Here is a 17242-nt window from a genome sequence, read left to right on the forward strand (position 1 = left end):
TATCTTTTATATATTGATCCCTTATGGAATATGCTTCTGCAAATATTTTCTCCTATTCAGTAGGTTGTCTTTTTTTGTGATGTTGATGGTTTTCTTTGCTGTGCTAAAGCTTTTTATTTTAAGGTAGCCCCAATAGTTTATTTTTTCTGTTTCCCTTTCCTAAGGAGATAGATCTAGAAAAATGTTCCTATGTCCAATGTCAGAGAAATTACTACCTCTGTTCTCTTTTAGGATTTTTATGGTTTCAGGTCTCATATTTAGGTCTTTAATTCATTTTGAGTTTATTTTTGTACGGTGTTAGAAAGTGGTCCAATTTTATTTTTTTACATATAGCTGACTATTATTCCTAGCACTATTTAATGAAGAGATAATCTTTTCCTTATTGCATGTTCTTGCCTCTTTAAACCCATATAATCATGGGTTTATTTCTGAACTCTATTCTCTCCCATTGATCTATATCTGTTTTTGTGCCAGTACCATATTGTTTTGATTACTACAGCTTTTTAGTATGTCTTGAAATCTGGTATTGTGATGCCTCCAGTTTTGTTCTCAGGATTGCTTTGGCTATTCAGTCTTTTATGGTTCCATATAAATTTTAGGATTATTTGTTCCAGTTCTGTGAAAAATGCCATTGGTATTTTGATAGAATTTGCATTGGATCTGCAGATTGCTTTGGGTAATATGGACATTTTAACAATATCAATTCTTCTAATCCATGAGCGTGGAATATTTTTCCATTTGTGTCATCCTCAACTTCTTTCATCAGTGTTTTATAGTTTTTGGGATACAGGTCTTTCATTTCTTTGGTTAAGTTTATTCCTAGGTATTTTATTCTTTTTGGTGCAATTTAAATGATGTTGGCTTTTAAAATTTCTCTATCTGCACCTTCATTATTACCTTAAAGAAACATTACCAAATTCTGGGGATTCATTTTATATCCTGACACTTTACTGAATTCATTTATTAGTTCTAGTAGTTTTTTGGTAGAGTTTTTGGATTTTATATCTTTGGTATTATGTCTTCTAAAAATAGTGACAGTTAAATTTTCTTTACCAATATAGATGATTCATTTATTTTTCTTGTCTGATTACTGTGGCTAGGACTTCTAGTATATTTTTGCTAAAAGCATTGAGAGTGGACATCCTCATCTTATTCCTGAACTTAGAGGCAATGCTCTCAGTTTTTCCACCATTGAGGATAATGTTAGCTATGGATTTTTCATATGTGGCCTTTATTATATTGAAGTATATTCCCATTAACTCCACTTTTTTGAGAGTTTTTATCAGAAATGGATGTTGAATCTTGCCAAATGCTTTTTATGTATCTATTGAGAAGTTCATATGATTTTTACCTGTTTTTTTTTTGTTGTTGTTGTTGTTATTCTGTATGACATTGATTGAGTTGTGAATTATTGAACCATCCTTGTATCCTCTGGAATAAATCCCACTGCTTGAGGTGAATGAATTTTTTATTGTATTATTGTATGCCATTTACTAATATTTTGTTGAGGATTTTTGCATCCATGTTCATCAGGGATATTGGCCTATAGCTTTCTTTTGTTGCAGTGTCTTTTAAAAAAGATTTTATATATTGATTCATGAGAAACACAGAGAGAGGCAGAGACACAGGCAAAGGAAGAAGCAGGCTCCCTTAGGGGAGCCTGATGTGGACTCGATCCCAGGACCTCAGGACTACAACCTGAGTGAAAGGCAGATGCTTAACCACTGAGCCACCCAGGTGCCCCCTTTCTCCTTTTTTCTTGATGAGTCTGGCTAAGGGTTTGTCCATTTTGTTTACATGTTCAAAGAACCAGGTCTTTGTTTCATTGACTGTTTTTTCTTTCTCTTTTTTAGTTTCTATATCATTTATTTTCACTTTAATCTTTATTTTTTTTCTCCTGCTTACCTTGGGCTTTGTTAGTTCTTGCTTTTCTAGTTCTTTTAGGTGTAAAGTTAGATTTTTTATTTGTTTTTTTTCTTGTTTTTTAAAGTAGGCTATATACTTCCCTCTTAGAACTGCTTTCTCTGTGTCCCAATGATTTTGGACTGTTGTGTTTTTACTTTCATTTGTTTCCTTGTGTTTTTAAGTTTCCTGTTTGATTACTCTTCTGATTATTGGTTTTTTAGTATCATGTTGTTTAATCTCCATGTGTTTGTGTTTTCTCTATTTGTGTGTATGTTTGTGATTTATTTTTTATACTGTTGTGATTGGAAAAGATGCATGGTATGATTTCAATCTTCTTAAATTTATTGAGGTTTAAAGAAAAATTATTGAGGTTGTCTTTTGGCCTAATACATAATATATTTTACAGAATCTTCCATGTGCACTTGAAAAGAATGTGTATTCTGTTGTTTTGGATGGAGTGTTCTTATCGATCATGTCCATCTGATCCAGTATGTCATTCAAAGGCATTGCTTTCTTATTGATTTTCTGTCTGCATGATCTATTCATTGATGTAAGTGGAGTGTTAAAGTCCTCAACCATTATTTTATTGTATCAATCTCCCTCTTTATGTCCATTAATATTTTCTTTATGTATGTAAGTGCTCCAGTGTTGGATGTATAGATATTTACAATTGTTATATCCTAGCCTATTTTTAATTTTTAACAACAGTTTGGATTGATCCCTTTATCATTATATAATGCTCTTTTTTGTTTTTTATTTTTTTTTTGGGTTTTTTTGTAATGCCCTTGTCTCTTATTATAATCTTTGTTTTAGATCTATTTTGTCTGATATAAGCAGTGGTCCCTGGCTTTTTAAAAAATTTCTTCTATTTGCATGGTGAATAGTTTTTTTTTTTTTTGTCCCTTCACTCTCAGTTTGTATGTGTCCTTAAGTCTGAGGTGAGTCTTGTAGACAGCATATACATGGGTATTGTTTTGTTTTATTTTATTTCATTTTCTGTCTTTGACTGGAGGATTTAAGTCATTTACATTTATAGTAATTATTGGCTTTCCAGAGTGGCTGCACCTATTTGTATTTGTACCAACAGCATGGGCTAAGCTAAATGGGTGATAGGTATTAAGGAGAGCACTTATAGTCAACACTGGGTGTTATGTATAGGTGATGAATCACTAAATTCTGCTCCTGCAACCAATGTTACACTATATGTTAACCAACTAGAATTTAAATAAAATAAATTTGAAAAAAAAAAACAAATTATTGGTAGGTATGAACTTATGGCCATTTTTAAATTTGTGTTTTGGTTGTTTGTAATATTTTCATCTTTCTTTTCTTGCTCTATTCCATTGTGATTGATGAATTTTTATAGTATTATATTTGGCTTTTTATCTAATTTTTTGTATCTATAATAGGTTCTAGGTTTGTGTTTACCATGAGGTTCATATATAACATCTTAGCTAAATAGTAGTCTATATTTAATTTGATGGGAAAGGGTCTAATATTTGATCGCCAAAAATACTATGTTGTTTTCTCCTAGAGACATAAAGATGTTAGTGTCATTAAAAATGGAAGGTTGTGATGACAAAATGTATTCCAAGCTTCAATTTGGGCATAATTTAGGGAATGATAAGAACCAATATCTTATGAAATCAACTAAAGTAGTGTTAAGGAATATTACCTTTACTACTGGCTGAGTTGTGAAAAGATAGTATTTCTCCTGTACCTACCAATAGATGCAGGACACAGGACATAGGAGAGATTCTTAATTTTTATTTTTGGACAATATTTTTCTCTATTTTATTGCTACTTTTCAGAAAATTCTTATATTTCCAGTATTAACTTTCAGGAAATCTAAGAGGATATTACCAGTGAGACCACAGGGACGGGCAGAGTCATAGCCATAGCACTAGAAGGTGCCTGGAAGTTTATACACCAGACTATTAATAGAAGCTATTTCTGGGCATGAAAGTGTACTGGAATGGGAGATTTTTACATTCTAATGTAAATAATTCTGCTCTGCATTTGATTAACTTTTACTCTGAGTATGCATTGTATTTTTGATGAAGATATAAAAAATAAGTATTGTAATTTTCAGGATGCAACAAAGTAGAAATAAACTATAATAGTTTTATATTAAGTCTAATATGCTTAAGTAATTTTATACTTAAGCTTATTAAAAGAGGGCATAAAAGAAAGATATACACCTTAATTTATAGATGTTTGATTAATGTAGGCAGAGAATAGCATCTCCTGATTTAACATTTTTCTCCAGGAGTTCCTGCTTATCTTAATTGCTTCATTTCATTATTAAATCAACAACATATTGTTAGCATCATCCTTGTGTTGGGTGAAGGTCCTCTGGTAACCAAATTATGCTTAGAGTTCTCTTACCATTGAGTTGACAGTTTATTATAGGGAAAGACAAAATGAACTGAATGCCAAAATAGAATAATATATTAATAATTATGGTAAGTGCTATGAAGGGAGAGAGCACAGCCTTGTGACAGGAAAGAAATAGGACCTGGTAATCTGGGCTAGATTGGAAGACCAAGATGCCTATCTGAAAAAAATCTTGTTGAAGTGTGACTTTAACCTTGAATAGGGGTTAATTGCAAAGTGGGAAAAAATATTAAAGATTGTGTGGGGAAATAGTTTACTTCATTTTCTTCTGAAAGCTAGCCCCTCTCCTATACAATGAAGTAAAGGAAAAGACATAAGCCCACCATAGCTGGAAAATAGAGATAATTAAGAAATCAGGAGGAAGGGAAGGAGGGAGGGAGGAAGGGAGAGGGGAGGGAGGGAAGGAGGGAGGAAAGAAGGAAGGAAGGAGAAAGGAGAAAGGAAGGGCAAGAAAGAGGAAAGAAAAAAAAGAAATAAAGAAATGAAAGAAAGAAAGAAAGAAAGAAAGAAAGAAAGAAAGAAAGAAAGAAAGAAAGAGAAAGAAAGAAAGGAGAAAGAGAGAAAGAGAGAAAGAGAAAGAAAGAAGAAAGAAGAAAGAAAAGGGCCCATTCCAGGCATATGAAAACCGAATAGCATCCAGATTTTAACTGTAACACTGGAAGTTTAATCAACTGAAACTATGCTTTCAAAGTTTGAGGAAATTTTTTTCCCTTCACTTTAGAAGTATGTGCCATGTATAGTTATATATGAGGATAGAATAACAAGGTTTTTCAGACAAGGAAGACATCAAAAAAATTATTTCCATTGACCAATTCTCTGGAAATTATTGGAAGAGGGCCTTCCCAAAGTAAAATAGTGAAATTAAACATAGAATCAAAGGAAGAGGGAGGGACCTCAGTGCAAGATTATGGAAAAACAAAATCTCTGGGCAGCTGCTGTGCAAGCAGACCTGGAGAGTCTGTCTTCTGTTCTTGACTGAGGGCTCTGGGGCAGATGGATGTAAGAAAATGCCAATGATATCAGACCTGGTGTGTCTGGATAATCCCAGGGAAGATTTACACTTATTGAAGGAATTTAGTGTGAATAATTGATAGGTACATAGCAAACAAGCAGGGTAATTTTAAACTCCAGTTAAATGTAATAGAAAATAAAAATTATTTATACCACATGGCTTAGCTGTGAATAAATTTTCAGTTATGTTTTCTTATATGCTGAATAAGTGCTAAATAGAACTTTCTAAATTTTGATTTGAGCAAGTGGAGTTTGGGGCCATTTTCTGAGATGATGAAAAATGGAGGAGCAGCCAAAAGAGAAGTAGAGTTAGTTTCTTTCTTTTTTTCTTTTTTTAGAGTTAGTTTCATATGAAACCATAAAGAACCTAGTCACAGTAGAAGTGATAGAAACTATTCCAAACATCAAGGCTGAAAGTTCCATATCCTTTATCCATTTCCCTGTTTTTCCTTGGGAACCTATTCCTATAAAGTCAGGGACAAGGATGTGCCCAGCTGAAAAGCTACATTTCTCAGATTCCCTTTTAGATAATTTTGGCCATTGAGATAGAGAATCTCTGAGGTGGTGATTACAGAAAAATATTTTTTAAAGGGATTAATCTGGGAGGCAGACAACTTTCTGTGCTTTACTTTCTCCTTGAAAATGGAGATGGTTTTCCTTTTAAGGAGACGGTTGACCTCTAGGTTTCTTACAGTGGGGAAGTGAGGGAGGAGAGGGGAAAGGGAGCAATTTTATTAAAGTTATTTGGGTTTCCAGATTTTTATAACTAAACCAAACTGATAGAACCATCAATCTTTTGTTTCAGTATTAGGTCTTCAATCCATGTTTATCTTCCTCATTTTTGCCTCCTTGAAATGTTTTTAGACATCTAAATGTCTTTAGATTTTCAGCCTCACTTTATCTTTTAAAGAAGAATTCTTAAAACTATCTGCGGTGAAGAGCAAGTTTATTTGCAATTTCCATAGTGTTGCAGACTCAGTTTTGTTAAAATATGTAATTGCATGCTTGCATGTAATAGCAATGCCAAGGTACTATTAAAGGTGTAAATGCATATTCTCAATTTATACTAAATGTCTATATTTATCTTGTCCCAGACCAGTAGTGATGTGTATTACATTTTGACTAGCACTACCGTAAGGGAGAAATCTCTGTATTTTATGTCTTTATATCATCTATTTATTTTCATTTTCATATTTCAAATGTAGAACTGTAATTTTAGCTGCAGTTGGAAAGGAAAAATCAAACCAAAGACAATAATTTTTACTTATGAACAAAATTTTTCATTTTCAACCTTATCTCTTCACGGAAAAAAAGAACATTGAAATCATTCTTATGTTTCCTTTTTCAGTAGTATACATTTATATTTCAAACTACTATTTTGATTTTTATTTAAGATTTTATTTATTTATCTGAGAGAGGGAGAGCAAAGGGGGAGAAGGAGAAGCAGACTCCCCACTGAGCAGAAAGCCCAATGTGGGGCTTGATCCCAGGACCTTGATATCATGACTCCAGCTGAAGACAGATGCTTAACTGACTGAGCCATCCACCCAGGCACCCCACTATTTTGATTTTTCAAATTAGATATTTCTAAGATTGTTTCTCTTACTCTTGAAGTGAACATTTCACCTGGATATATATCTAGATATATTTAGATATGTCTTTTTAATTATACTGCGAGGGTAATCAATGTGTAGACTCATGGATTTGTTCAGCTTAGACCAGTTCTTTTCTATAAGAGATGCTTTCATTACCTTTTGTTTTCCGAGTCTGCCAGTTATTACAGTTTGGATCTCCAGACTCAGTCTTACTCATATACCATGTTCTTGCTCATTTTTCATGTTGTGCTTCTGACTTTGGGAGAACTAAAGTTCTACCCTGGCCAACTCCTTTTCTAAGGTTTATTGCCCAAACATCTCATCTCTCATATCACAAGCATCCTTGTATTCTAAAATGCATTGAGAAAATGGAACATTTAAAAAAATTATTTATTGGGGATCCCTGGGTGGTGCAGCGGTTTAGCGCCTGCCTTTGGCCCAGGGTGCAATCCTGGAGACCCGGGATCGAATCCCACGTCGGGCTCCCGGCATGGAGCCTGCTTCTCCCTCTGCCTATGTCTCTCTGCCTCTCTCTGCCTCTCTCTCTCTCTGTGTGACTATCATAAATAAATTAAAATTAAAAAAAATTATTTATTATTGAAGTATAGTTTATGTGTGCTATATCGGTTTCAGATGTACAACAGTGATTTGACACATATATATTATGAAATGCCACAATAATTGTAATCACCATGTGTCTTTATGCAAAGTTATTACAGTTATACTGACTATATTACCCATGCTGTACTGTTCATCCTCTTGACTTATTTATTTTATTTTATTTTATTTTATTTTATTTTATTATTTTATTTTTTTAAAGATTGTATTTATTTATGATAGACATAGAGAGAGAGAGAGGCAGAGACACAGGTAGAGGGAGAGGCAGGCTCCATGCCGGGAGCCCAATGTGGGACTCGATCCTAGGACTCCAGGATTGCACCCTGGGCCAAAGGCAGGCACTAAACTGCTGAGCCACCCAAGGATCCCCAGACTTATTTATTTTATAAGTGGAAGTTTGTACCTTGTAATGCTCTTCATCTTAACTCCCCAACTCCCCCCAACTCCACCCTCTCTGTCATCACATTGTTGGATGTCCCCTTTATCATTATGTGATGCCTTTCCTTCTTTGTCTCTTGTAACATTTTTTTGTTTTGAGTCTATTTTATCTGATGAAATATGGCTACTCCAGCTTTTTTTCTCTTCCGTTTACATGAAATATCTTTTTCATCCCTTCACTGTCAGTCTTTTTATGTCTTTAGTTCTGAAGTAAGTCTCTTATGGGCAGCGTATAGATGAGTCTTTCTTTCTTTCTTTCTTTCTTTCTTTCTTTCTTTCTTTCTTTCTTTCTTTCTTTTTCTTTCTTTCTTTCTTTTTTTAATTCACTCAGTCACTCTATCTTTTGATCGGAACATTTAGTCCATTTAAATTTAAAGTAATTATTGATAGGCATGGACTTACTGCCATTTAGTTAATTTTTTCCCAGTTGATTTTGTAATTTCCTTTGTTCTTCTGCTCTTGCTCTCTTTTCTTGTTATTTGATGACTTTTTATTGTTATATTTGGAGTCCTTTCTCTATTTTTTGTATAACTATTATAGGAGTTTTTTTCCATGAAGTTCATATATAATGTTCTATGTATATAGCAGTCTATATTAAGTTGATAGTCACATAAGTTTGAACATATTCTGAAAGCACTACATTTTTAACTGCCCTCTGTGATTTATGTATATGTTGTCATATTTTATATCTTTTTATGTTGTGTATCCTTCACAAATTCTTATAGATATAATTATTTTTACTACTTTTGTCTTTTTTAAAAGAATTTATTTATTCATGAGAGACACATAGAGAGAGGCAGAGACACAGGCAGAGGGAGAAGCAGGCTCCATGCAGGGAGCCTGACATGGGACTCAATCCCAGGTCTCCAGGATCAGGCCCTGGGCTGAAGGCAGCGCTAAACCGCTGAGCCACCCGGGCTGCCCCTACTTTTGTCTTTTAACTTTCATAGTAGCTTTATAAGTGATTGATTTACTACCTTCACTATATATCTGCATTTACCAGTGAAATTTTCTCCTTTCATAGTTTTCTAGTTATGGCCTTTTCTTTTCTACCTAAAGAAGTATTTTTAACATTTTTTTATAAGGATTGTTTACTAGTGATGACTCCTTTAGCTTTTGTCTCTAAGATTTTTTTGTCTTTATTTAAATTCCAGCTAGTTAATATACATTGTAATATTAGTTTCAGATGTGCAATATAGTGATTCAACACTTCCATACAACACCTAGTGTTCATCACAAGTGCCCTTCTCAATCCTCATTACCTATTTCACCCATACCCCCACCTTCTTTCCCTCTGGTAACCATCAGCTTGTTCTTTATAGTTAAGAATTTGTTTCTTGGTTTGTCTCTGTCTCTTTTTTTTTTTTTTCCGCTTTGCCCATTGGTCTTACTTCTTAATTTCCACATATAATTGAAATCATATGGTATTTGTCTTCCTCTGACTTATTTCAGTAAGCATAATACTCTCTAGCTCCATCCATGTTGTTTCAAATGGCAAGATTCCATTTTTTATGGAAGAGTAACATTCCTTTGTATGTATGTGCATATATATATACACAAATGTATACACATATGCACATATCTATGTATATATACATACATACATACAGATACCACATCTTTATCCATTCATCAGTTGATAGACACTTGGGCTATTTCCATAATTTGGCTATTGTAGATAATTATCGTATAAACATGGATGTGTATCTATCTCTCTCGGTTAGTATTTTAATACTCTGTGGGTAAATACCTAGTAATACAATTGCTGGATTGTAGGATAGTTCTGTTGTTAACTTTTTGAGGAATCTTCATACTGTTTTCCAGAGTGGTTGCACTAGTTTGCATTCCCAACAGTGAATGAGGGTTCCCCTTTCTCCACATTCTTGCCCACACCTGTTGTTTCTTCTGTTGTTGATTTTAGCCATTGACAGGTTTGAGGTGATAGCCATTGTAGTTTTGATTTGCATTTCTCTGAGCAAATCTTTGTTTTTTTTTTTTTAAATTTTATTTTATTTTATTTATTTATGATAAGCACACAGTGAGAGAGAGAGAGAGGCAGAGACATAGGTAGAGGGAGAAGCAGGCTCCATGCACTGGGAGCCTGATGTGGGATTCGATCTCGGGTCTCCAGGATCGTGCCCTGGGCCAAAGGCAGGCGCCAAACCGCTGCGCCACCCAGGGATCCCTGAGCAAATCTTTGAGCATCTTTCCTTGTGTCTATTTGCTATCTATCTTCTTTGCAAAAATGTATATTCATATCTTTTGCCCATATTTAAATTAGATTGTTTTTTTAGGTAGTAAGTTTTATAAGTTCTTTATATTTTTGGATGCTAAACATTTATCAGATATGTTATTTGCAAATATTTTCTCCCAGTCCCTAAGGTTGCCTTTTAGTTTAGTTCATTGTATTCCTTCACTGTGCAGATTTTATTTTGATGAAGTCCAAATAGTTTATTTTTGCTTTTGTTTCCCCTTGCCTCAGGACACATATCTAGAAAGAAGTTGTTGTGATTGTCAAAGAGATTATTGCCATGATATATTCAAAAGGGCTAAATGGGAAAAATCTGTAGTCAAGCATATTCTAATCAGTAAGGCTATAATTCAGTATAGAAATACTAATAAAGAATTCCCCAGATAAACAAAACTAAAGGAGTTTATGATCACTAAATCAGCTCTGCAAGAAATATTAAAGGAGACACTCTGAGTGCAAAGGAGTGACCAAAAGTGGCAAAGACAAGAAAGGTTCAGATAAATCTCCAGAAATGACCACAAAAAAGTAATAAAATGACAATAAATACATATCTATCAATAATTAGTTTGAATATAAGTGGACTGAATGCTTTAAAAGGGTGTAGGGTGTCAGAATGAGTAAACAAACAAGATTCATCTATATGCTGCCTACGAGAGACCCATTTTAGACCTAAAGACAAATACAGATTGAAATTGAGAAATGGAGAGATATTTATCATACAAATGGATAATCTGGGAAACTTTTTTATCTTTCTTTTAATTCTAAATGATAATCATGCCATGTAGATAGAGTATTTTTGGTTGCAGGCTATTTCCTTTCAGCACTTTGAATATATCATGCCACTTCCTCTGGCCTGCAATGTTCCTGCTAAAAAGATCAGATGATAGCCTTGAGGGGTTTCCTTTGCATGTAACTAGTTGCTTTACCCTAGCTGCTTTTAAGATTCTCTCTTTATTTTAAATTTTTATATTTTAAAATTACAATTACTTTGTGCTAGTGTGGACATCCTTGGGTTTATCTTGTTTGGGGTGCTCTGTTCTTCCTGAACCTGTATATCTGTTTCCTTCCTTAGTTTAGGGAAATTTTCAGCTACTATCTTCAAGTAAATTTTCTGCCTTTTTCTCTCTCTTCTCCTTCTGGGATGTCTGTATTATAAATATTAGTATACTTGATGTTGTCACAGATGTCCCTTAACCTGTCCTCTCTTTTTAAAAAAAATATTATTATTAATAATAATAATTGTTACTGTTACTATTATTATTGCTTTGGGCTTGGTTGCTTTCTACTACCCTGTCTTCCAAATTGCAATCTTTATCAAGTAGTTTGCTTATCTCTATTTTGTTTAGTTATTTTTCTGTTGTTTTCCCTTTGTTTATGTGGAACATATTTTTCTATTTCTTCATTTTGCTTGATTCTTTGTGTTTGTATGTATTAGGTAGGTCAGCAATGTCTTCTGGTCTTGAATGTAGTTGCCTATTTAGAGTGTCCTGTGGTACCAATAGCATAATCCCAATTGGTGAACAGAACCAGATGCTCCAGAGATGTGCTCTGCATGTGCTGCATGTGCCCTTCTATTGTGACTTGACTGCAGTTACTGTGGGTGCAGATGTGCAAAGGTTGCTCCCTCCCAGCATGGCTTACTAAGGCCAATGTAGCTACTACAGGTATACTGGTAGGTGGGGCTTGCTCTCCCCATACCCAAGGCAGGAATCACTCTGAAGGGTCACCATTCCTGGCTGGGCCTGCCCACTGGGTGTGGCAAGACAAAAGTTGCTCTAGGGGCAACATCACTTTCAACTAAGTCTGCCTGCTGGGTGTAACAGGGTAGAAACCTTTTTAGATGGGCACCTGCCAGCATGGATAGGTTGGATCAGATGGGTCTGCAGGGGAATTCCAGTGGTTTTACACAGTAGATGGAGAGTATCAGAATTGGCTCTTCCAAGCATCCAGCCAGCTAGGCTGAAGGGGAGAAAGAAAAAAATGCGCCTATTAGCAGTTCTGTCCCCAAAGAAGGTTCCTGCAGATTCCTGCCCCGCTGGCCACATATCCTAAAATTAGTCAGTAAATCTTCACATATAGCCCAGGTAGTTTTCAGACTTCTGCTTTTGTACTGGGTATAGCATTCTGGCCCTCTAAGATCTTGACCGAGACTTCATTTCCTTACAACTCCCTGGCTTTTATGGAGTTAAGTCCTACTGATTTGCAAAACCAAATATTACAAGGATTTTCTTCCCTGTACAGAGGTTCCCGGTGAGGGGCTTGTGCTGCTCACTTCTCCATACCTGTGATATCCCTCCTGCTGTGTGTCACATGTCGGGGGTTTGGTTTCCAGTAGAGTCTCTGCCCCTCTTACCCTTTCTGATGTGTCCTTTTCTTTATGTCTCTAAGTATAGAAGATATATTCTATGGGTCTTAAGGTCATTTTCAGCGCGAGCTGCATTTAAATGTTGCCTTCAGCATCCTTCTATTCCACCATTTCCCTTCCACTCTACTAACTTCCTTCTACTCTACCAACACAGCTGTGTCGCTCAGCTTCTCCTTTAATGGCAGAACAGATTATATTAAAATTAGCATTTGCTTCTTTTGTGGAGACTTCTGTCTATGTTTTGAATACAGGGTTTCTTATTTTATGTTGCCTAATCTTTTTAGAAAATTGCCATTTATTTTATTTATATATTTACTTACTGAAATATTTTTTTGTGCTTCATTGGAAGCTAATTTAGGCCTTAAGTTTGTCTTTCAATAGTATGGGCAAGCTCTTCATATTGTTCTTCACTCTCCTCTTGATTTCTGTTGGACCACTTCTTTATATTAACTGGAGGGCAGGTTGCTGTGTTCAGCTCCTAGATTGATTTTAAGAATCTGACAGAATTTTTCTTTTTTTGTCTGTATGCTGACTTGAGAAGGTGTCTCCAGAACTTATAGCCTGTTTGCCAATGACTAAGAGAGTCTGTCCTTATTACTTTTAGCAATTTTTTGTCCCTCCCTTATCAGGAACAATTCACTGTAAAGGCTGTGGAATGTTAGTGTCCCTGGGGCTTTTGGATAAAGAAATGGCCATAAAATCCCCTGTGGTCATTGCTGGATCTGGATCTGAAGGAAAGGAGAGGCAAAAGGTCACACTTTGATAATCTGTAACCTTCCTAATATTCTGTTTCAGGATTCTTAACCAGTGACACACCTTTTCATCTTTCCTATATTTTAATAAGAACTTCAATGAGAAGTTAGGTGCCACTAACTCTACTTTAGGCTAGGAGTTACACTGTTTTTGCTGCCTTCTACTTTGGGCCTAGTTACCTAAGGATGAAAGAGAAAGAGGGAGAGGGAGGAGGTGAGAAAGAGGGAGAAGAGAGATTAATTGATTCATTATAGCTACCACAGTTTCCCCACAGCCACTCAAGTTGAATGCATTTATATAAAGCATTTTGGTCTTGCTACAAAAACAGTCTATCATTAAAACAAATTGCTGCCATTTGATATATTTCCATTTCAATTGTCAACATTTTCCTCAGTAGTTTCAGAACTGGGATATGCAGGTGTTTGGATGTACAGTGTAGAATTTCACTTTTATTTTATGTAATGATTATACGGCTTACAGCACGTTTCTACATGTTTCCTAATTCAGAAATGCAGTTTCATAAAAGCTGTACCTCACAGGAGATGGGAGCTCAGTTCAATCTGGAAGAAACCACAGGTCTGAGGTGAGTCTACCATCTTTATGGCCATTATGTATGTTTTATCTACTGAAAAAGAATCCTGGGAACTATCTCCTAACTATGTTTTTTGATATAGCGTCCTTGGGGTCTTAGTCTTAATCATTTTATTTGCTTTTTCTAAAAGTTGAAATGGGCAGTCATTTCGCATCACTTTTCTATAGTAATTGAGTTCAAGCTCACTGGGGATGCTTTTCTGTTTGAGTTTCTAACAAATTCACTGTGTAGTTTTAGGATACACATATAGTTTTACAAAAAGCAGTTTCCTATTTTGGACTACCACAACTGTATTTCCTTTCTTTTGTATAATCCTTTAATTTTTCTATCATTTTACTTATTTTACTGGTATAATCTGAAGTCAAATTTATAAAGCTTCCAACAAGAAAGCACTGTGAAAATTGAATCAATAAATAAAGGTGCATTTAGCAACATTTTTCTATCACGCTTTATGTGCATTTATTATTATTCATAATTTAACATTTATTGAGCACTAAGAATCATACTCTGGAACAGAAATGTAGATGCTATCTCTGTCAGTAGACTTCTATTCTCATGGAGAATTCAATTTGTACAATGTCTCAAAAGTTAACCCTCACTGTTAGATAAATAAAAGGGGGAAATAGATTGTAAAGTTTGAACAGACTTTGATTAAAATTTATTTTTTCCCATAAAGCCATGACTAATGTTTATGTGGAGATAAAAATTTGATTAAAAGCATGATTGGCATGCAAGAGAATTAACTAAAGGGTGTGACCTTCACATCTGTATTATAATACTAGAAGTTTGAACTTTAAGTGAATTTGGTTAAAACAGGATTGAACAACATAACTATCTGCCCCAGATACAAAGTCATTTATATTTTAAAGAATTCCAGGCAATTTGGTCTGTTTCATTGTTGCTGCAAACATTCACTTTTAGTTTCGAATAGGCTTTGGTATCCATTTTAGTTGAAAATAGTAGCTTCACTAGTTTATTTAGGGAAAATTCACTGGTAATTCCACAATTTGTGTGTCTACTTTTGGTTTTATGATTAGGTACAACTTAATCAAAGATTAGGACTGATCAAAACTGTAAGGAATGCTTAATGTCTAAAAGCAAAAACACTACCTCTCTGTACCCCATTTTTACTCCAGTCCAACTTGGAACTCTACTTTAAAAAAATTTTTTTTTTAATTTAAATTCAAGTTAGTTAACATATAGTGTAGTATTGGTTTCAGGAGTAGAATTTAGTGAATCACTTGCATATAACACCCAGTGCTCATCTCAACAAGTGCCCTCCTTACTATGCATCACTTATCTAGCCCAAACCCCCACCTACCTCCCCTCTAGCAACCTTCAATTTGTTCTCTATAGCTAGGAGTCTCATGATTTGTCTCCCTTTTCATTCATCAGTCAATGTACATTTGGGCTTTTTCCATAATTTAACTATTATTGATAGTGCTGCTATAAGCTTTGGGAATGCATATACCCCTTTGAATTAGCATTATTTTAATCCTTTGGATAAATAAGTGCAACTGCTATAGTATAGTTCAAATTTTAACTTCTTGAGTAATCTCCATACTGTTTTCCAGAGTAGCTGCATTATTTGCATTCCAACAACAATGCAAAAGAGTTTCCCCTTCTCCATAAACTCTCTAACATCTGTTGTTTCCTGAGTTGTTAATTTTAGCCATTCTTATCGGTATGAGGTGGTATCTCATTGTGGTTTTGATTTGTACTTCCTTGATGATGAGTGATGTTGAGCATCTTTTCATGTGTCTGTTAGCTACCTGAATGTCTTCTTTGGATGTGTCTACTCATGTCTTCTGCCCATTCCTTAACTGCATTGTTTTTTGGGTATTGAGTTTAATAAGTTCTTCATATCTATATATATGTGTATATATATATATATATATATACACATATATATATAAAGCTATTTATATATATTTATATATATATAAATATTTTATTTATTTATTCATGAGAGACACAGAGAGAGAGGCAGAGACATAGGCAGAGGGAGAAGCAGGCTCCCTGTAGGAAGTTCGATGTGGGACTTGATCCTAGGACTCCAGGATCATGACCTAAGCCAAAGGCAGATGCCCAACCACCAAGCCACCCAGGTGCCCCAAGTTCTTTATATATTTTGGATACTAAACCTTTATCTGATATGTCATTTGCATATATCTTCTCCCATTTTGTTGGTAGCTTAAAGCTTTATTGATCATTTCTTTCACTCTATGGAAGCTTTTTATTTTGATGAAGTACCAATAGTTCATTTTTGCTTTTGTTTCCCTTGCCTCCAGAGATGTGTCTAGTAAGAAGTTACTGTGGCCAAGGTTAAAAAGGTTGTTGCCTGTGTTCTTCTCTAGGATTTTGATGGTTTTAGTCTTACATTTAGATCTTTCATCTATTTTGAGTTTATTTTTGTGTATGGTATAAGAAAGTGGTCCAGTTTCAAATATCAGAGAGGTGACAGAACATGAGAGACTCCTAACTCTGGGAAACGAACAAGGGGTGGTGGAAAGGGAGGTGGGCGGGGAGTTGGGGTGACTGGATGATGGGCACTGAGGGGAGCACTTGATGGGATGAGCACTGGGTGATATGCTATATGTTGGCAAATTGAACTCCAATAAAAAAAGATAATTAAAAAAAAAGGTGTAATGAAGACATATGAAAAAATAAAGATCTCAATAAAGGTAAATACATGGGTAATTATAAAAGCTAGTATTATTGTAACAATGGTTTGTAATTCTACTTTTTGTTTTGTACATGATTTTTTACAGTAATACATTAAAAAAATTAAATGTCAAAAAAAAAAAAAAAAAGAAAGTGGCCCAGTTTCATTCTTCTGCATGTCGCTGTCCGGTTTTCCCAACACCATTTGCTGAAGATACTGTCTTTTCTTCCATTAGCTATTATTTCCTGCTTCGTCAAAGATTAATTGGCCATTGCTGGGATCTCAATTCTGTTCCATTGATCTATGTGTCTATTTTTGCCAGTGCCATACTGTTTTGATGATTACGGATTTTTAATGCAGCTTGAAATCTGGAATTGTGATGCTTTTCTTTTTAAACATTATTTTGGCTTTTCAGAGTTTTTCTGGTTCCATACAAATTTTAGAATTGTTATAGTTTTGTGAAATATGCTGTTGTTACTGATAGGGATTGCACTAAAAGTGTAGATTGCTTTGGTTAGTACAGACATTTTAACAATATTTGTTCTTCCCATCCAAGAGCATGGAATGTTTTTCCATTTTTTTGTGTTTTCTTCAATTTCATTCATGAATGTTCTATCATTTCCAGCATATATATCTTTTACCTCTTTGGTTA

At 34.7% G+C, this 17242-nt stretch overlaps 1 long non-coding RNA gene across 8 annotated transcripts in view; it reads left to right on the forward strand.

The window, feature by feature from the left end:
* The window catches only part of LOC144284421 (uncharacterized), a 364283-nt gene that overhangs the window by 136652 nt on the left and 210389 nt on the right, over positions 1-17242 (forward strand). For 7 of the 8 annotated variants that reach the window (XR_013352774.1, XR_013352775.1, XR_013352769.1 and 4 more), the window contains one exon: positions 13841-13916. The exons of the other annotated variant lie outside the window; for it this stretch is intronic. This is a non-coding gene — a long non-coding RNA (uncharacterized LOC144284421). The remainder of the gene's footprint in view (positions 1-13840; positions 13917-17242) is intronic. 8 annotated transcript variants of the gene reach the window in all.

The sequence above is a fragment of the Canis aureus genome, chromosome 15, assembly GCF_053574225.1.
Source record: "Canis aureus isolate CA01 chromosome 15, VMU_Caureus_v.1.0, whole genome shotgun sequence".
Taxonomy (NCBI): domain Eukaryota; kingdom Metazoa; phylum Chordata; class Mammalia; order Carnivora; family Canidae; genus Canis; species Canis aureus.